Below are 5,745 nucleotides of genomic sequence, written 5' to 3'. Positions count from 1 at the left end.
GCCAGTGGACTGACAAATACATTCTCTATGGAGAGCCACTTAGCTGCTTTAAGAACCTCTTCCCCATCTTTTCCCTGGCAACTGGGATCTGGAGATGAATTGGTTAAGCTTGTTGGAAGGGCTGGACAGCTCAGGCCTGTTCTCAATCAGGGCACAGCAGGAAGGCTTGGGGAAGTCTCCATAGCAAAGTGATTAGGTGGAGCCTGGGAGAGAACATGCTGATCATTCATCTCTGCAGGAGGAGGGTGGAGGGCCAGGACAGGGAGAGAAGAGCAGTCAAGGTCTTGAAGTGGTAAAACCTTGAGGGTTGGCTTTGCAATTGCAGAGATCCAGCCAGCCCTGGCAGAGGGTCAGCATCTCAGGGCTGGCTGGAAGAGGCTCATGTGCTGTCCTGCTGGCTATGCTGTTCTGCCCACCCCTCCTTGGCGTCTTCCTGAGGCTTCTTGGCCCAGGAAGCATGCTTGTCCTCCAAGAAACTTCCCCCAGCTGGCTCCTCTTTGATGGTTCTGCAGCTCCCTGTGAGAGGGAGGTGGCGTCGGCTTGGCTTGGCTCCCTGACCAGCCTACAGTTTGAAGCACATTCACACATGGGAAAAGGCCCTCTGTGTCCCTGAAATGCCATAGGAAATGAGGAACTCAATTCACCTTTGGTTCTGCTTCTTGGCTGTGTGAGCAGACCATAAAAGCCCTCACATTTCTCACTTTTGCTCCAGGCAGACACCACACGCTGCCCCCACTCCCCACTAAGCCAGGGTCTCCATGGCTTTGAACTTGCTACTACTGCCTCATCCAGAAGCTCCCGTCTCAGGAACTTCCGCAAACCCTTAAGACGAACCAGATGTCAGCATCTTTGCAAGGTTGTCCCCACACACCTTGTCAGTGACACTTCCCTTTAGCACCTCCCACTGAAAACAGCAGAGGGATCCATCTTTAACCTGCAGAATACTTGGTTATCTTGCAACAGTCTAACAGAGTGTGAGGCTTCGTTCTGAGTTTTTCGTTTCTTGTCTGTTTGTGACAGGATCTCATGCAGCTAAGCTGGCCTTACATTCACTATGCCTAAGGCTGGGCTTCAGTTCCTGATTTTCCTGCCTTGGCTTTCTAAGTGCTGAGATTGCAGGTATACAGCCAGCTCTAGTTTTCAGTTCTCAGGTGGCCCCCAGGTGATAGACACTGCTAGTCCATTGACTATTCGAATCAGGGAAGAGCTAAAGTACATTCTTCTCTCACTTGGATTTTTAAGTTAGAACTTTAAAATTACAACTTATTCTCTCCTTTGAACTTCCAGTCATTTAGTAACAAAAGTCAGGCTGACCAATATCTGCTAAACCTGGTCATTTCAGTGAGTTCTGCATTTCATGAGTGTCTTTCTGTTTGCCACACTGCTGAGGCCCCATCTGTTTTAGTGGTGGTTGACTGATGAAACATCCTGGCTCTGGAGCTTCCGGTCTTGGGTGGGTACCATGCTTATTCTGGGTACAGCATCCTTCCATAACAGTCACAACCAGGGTGTCTGAGCTTCCGTATGATCCCCAGCAGTCAGATACCATCTTTCTATGGTCCCCTTACCCCAACTGTAGGATGCCTGTAGGTCCCCCAGCTTTCTCCCATTTGGTTCTTGTGGCTGCCCTCCCACAACTCCCTGCAACCTCAGAAACTGAGTCTACCATGGCAAGGATGCCCCAGGCGACTGATGGGGAGTCTTTTCTTTGAGATCCTTCACTAGTCTAAAATCTGAGGGTCTTACTGCCTACAGTGCCCCCTTCTGATAGAAAGAAGGTAACATGCTAGCCGTCTTCTCAGGATCCAACTGATTTGCATTACTCTCAGCTTGACTGTCTTTCCCTTCCCTTCCCTTCCCTTCTCTCCCCTTCCCTTCCTTCCTTTCTCCTTCCCTTCCCTCTCCTCCTCTCCCTTCCCTTCTCTGTAGCATCTTCTATATTTTTAGTTAATATATGTAATAGTACAAAAGAGCACTCATTTTAAAATTTTTATTTATTTATTTTTATTTTATGTTTATTCATGTATTGCCTGCATGTAGGTAAGTGCACCCATGTCGTGCAATGCCTGCGAAGAGGCTGTCAGAAGACAGCCAGGTCAGAAGAGGCTGTCAGATCCCCTGGGACTGGAGTTATGGACAGTTGTTAGTTGCCGTCTGGGTGCTGGGATTCAAACTTGGGTCCTTTGCAAGAACAACCATGTTCTTAACCGCTGAGCCATCTCTCCAGCCCAAGAACACTCATTTTTATACATTTTGTTTAATCTTTTATTTCTTAGGACACAACCAGCTGAATCTCCACCATGAGCAGTGACCAGATCGGTTTGCTTCCACGTTCTTCTGCCTCTTTCCTCTCCACTTAACTTTGGTTGGTTATTACTATCATTCATTCTATTGCTTTATTTTTCTCTGTAAGGACATTGTGTTATGCATGAGACAAGTCTTTCTTCAAGACAATTTGGTGCATTGCAGTTTGCTACTTTTCTTTTTTTGGGGGGAGGTTTATATTTCATCTTTCCAAAAAATGTTTTACTGAATTTTTGTGTATTTCATACAGAAAATCATCTTTATACCCTCTTCCCCTTTGGCACCTTCCCATAGTGCCCCACCCACTGGAGTTCATATCTGTCATTTGTGTTAAGGCCTATCATGTAAAGTTAGTGTCCCCAGCTGTCCCTCAGTGCAAGTTCATCCACTGGGATCTAGTCAGACTATCTAGAGTTCCTCCCTTTAAGAAGAACAGCTCTTCCAGCAGTAATCAGCTGCCAATAATTCTTCAACTAAGATTGGGGCCTGCTGCTCATTTCCACAGTTCTGTGCTGGGTTTTTGTGTGCTTAAGTTAACATGGGTCTTGTGCATGCTGACACCATTACTGTAGGTTTCTATGAGAAGGGTCCCAGGAGCCTGTAGGACTATTTCCGTATGGTCATGCGCCTCCTCCCTGGCTCTTACAGTCTTTCTGCCTCCTCTTCCACAATGGTCCCTGAGCCCTGGGTGGGTAGATTTTAATATAGGAGTCCTGTCCAAGGACCCAAACTCTGCAGACTCTTATTCTCTGTGTTTTGGCTATTTGTGAGCTTTTGTGTTCCTGGCTCTCTGTTGCATGAGGGAGCTTCATTGATGAGAGTTGAAAGATGCCTGGGTGTTCTCTTCATCCCTGTGAGTCTTAGGTTGCATCCTAGATGTACCACTTTGACATGGGCAATTCACAGATAATCTCTGTGTGTGACCAGTTGTGGAACTCTGTAATTGTCTTTGTCTTGAAAAAGAAGCTTCTTTGATGAGTGGTAACTGGGATACTTGTCTATAAATGTAAGGATCCTTATTTTGCATATAGTAAGAAATTACATTTGTCTAGGGATATGACAACCTTGGAGTTTTCTCTAAGATCTATGAGCTCTCCAGCTATGAGTATTTGGCTAGGTTTACAGTATTACACATGAGTTTCCTTCCACTGAGTGGGCTTTAAGTCCAATTAGGTAGCTGTTGATTACCCCCAAGGTAAAGTGCCACTACTGCGCCAATGTCACTTGCCCTCCAAAGCTATGAGAGCTATCCTTCAGAGCAGGTGGCTTCCAGGTCAGTCCCAGCTCTGTTGCTCCAAGTCCCATGTCCAAAGTATGTCCTGTCCTCAGCAATTGGGTCTTACCATCAAGTTCTGGGAGGCAATCAAGGGCTGTGGCAATAGCCTGTGTAATTTTGGAAGTCTCTTCTTGGACTACCCTGGCGAACAACTCAAAGGAAGTTTTCTCCCATCTGGCACTGTTTCTTGTAACGTAGCCTTCAGCTACACTCACAGACTCATGTAGAGATTATATGTGTAACTTTTTCAACAGCATCTTCTGCAAATGGCGCTGGCAAAACTGGATCTCCACATGTACAAGAATGAAATTAAACCCCTATCTTTCACTTTGCACGAAAGTCAGCTCCAAATGAATCAAAGACCTCAATGTGAAACTTGAAACTCTGAAACTGTTAGAAGAAAACATTAGCAGTTTTTTTTTTATAGTAGGTCTAGGAAAGGACTTTCTAAATCGGACACATTTGCTCAGAAATTAAGGTAAAAAAATCAACAAGTGGGACCTCATTAAACTAAAGGCTTCTGTAGCAAAAAATAAATAAATAAATAAATAAAGTGAAGAGGAAACACAGAGTGGGAAAAAATCTTCAGTGACACATCTGACAGAGGTTTAACATCCAAAATATATAAAGAACTCAAAAAACAAAGAATCAAGAAAACAAATGACCCAATGAAAAGACAGGCTGAAGATCTAAACAGAGTTCTTAAAAGAAGAAATAAAGATGGCTAACACCTTTAAAAGTGTTCAAAATCATTATTAATTAAGGAAATGCAAATTCAAACCACCTTACGATTTCATCTTACCCCAGTCAGACTGGCTAGGATCAAGGGAACAAATGATACCAAATGCTGGCGAGCATGTGGAGAAAGGGGAACATTCATTCACTGATGGTGGGATTGCAAACTCGTGCAACCCCTATGGAAAGCAGTGTGGAGAACTCTTGAAAAACTAAAAATGAGCCGGGTGTGGTAGTGCACGCCTTTAATCCCAGCACTCGGGAGGCAGAGGCAGGTGGATTTCTGTGAATTCAAGGTCAGCCCTGGTGTACATAGTGAGTTCCAGGATGGCTGAGCCTACCATATGACCTGGTTATACCACTCCTTGGCACATACCCAAAGGACTCAATCCTATTGCAAAGATACTTGTACAATCATGTTTGTTATGTTTCTGCTATTCTTTTCACAATAGCTAAGAGTTGGAAGCAACCTAACTGATCAGTGGTTAACAAAAATGTGGTACATTTACACAATGGAGTTCTACTCAGCAGTTAAGAAAGATAAAATAGTGAAATTTTCAGGTAAATGGATGGATCTAGAAACTGTTATACTAAGTAACAGATTCAGAAAAAAAAGATGTATGTTCTTCCTCATTTGCGGATCCTAGCACCAAATCCTTATAAGTGAGTACATACGCTGATGTAACATGTAACTGTAGGAACCAGGAAAATGGAAGAGAAGCAGGGAGGTAAAGGGAAAGAAGGAACCTGAGAGAGAAGAACAGTAGGAGACAGGTGTTACTAAGGGAGATGTGTAAAAGGGGGGGGGTAGCTGAATGAGATGGGGAGGAGGAGGGCTATACAAAGAACCATGGGAATAAAGGGGAAGAAGGAGCTCAAGAGAGGTGGGACCACAGCAGACAGAAATTATCAAGGGAGAAATGGGGAAAACAGGGACACTTTAAATGGGGAGGGCAGGGAGGGAGGATAAGACAGGGAGAGAGAAGAGAGATAGTGCATAGCTAGTATAAAAAAACAGAGGGAATTATAATAGTGCAGTTTGCTATATTTCCTTGGTCCAACACACTAGAGGACATCAGTTCTGTTCAAGGCCTGAAACCACGAGGATGCTGATGCTGCCCTGGCTGAAACTCTCTCTCTCTAGTGAACTCTCATATACTTCAGATTGATTGATAGCTCTAGGAGCTTCCATTTACTTATGCGGATCTTTTCATTTCCTTTCTACAAAGCAGGAATAAATCAATATTCTTATCAAGTTCTCCAATGGTTTTTAGTATGTGTGTTACAGCGGTTTGTAACAACTATTTTTTGTTTTGTAACCATAATTCTTTTTTTTTTTCTGTCTTTTTGAGAATGGGTCTCCCTGTAACCCCTGCTGGCCCGGAATTTGATATGTAGACCAGGCTGGCCTTGAACTCACAGAGATCCAT

The sequence above is a fragment of the Nannospalax galili genome, unplaced genomic scaffold (assembly GCF_000622305.1).
Source record: "Nannospalax galili isolate Female #2095 unplaced genomic scaffold, S.galili_v1.0 scaffold118, whole genome shotgun sequence".
Classification (NCBI taxonomy): Eukaryota; Metazoa; Chordata; class Mammalia; order Rodentia; family Spalacidae; genus Nannospalax; species Nannospalax galili.
This window is presented reverse-complemented; position numbering follows the sequence as displayed.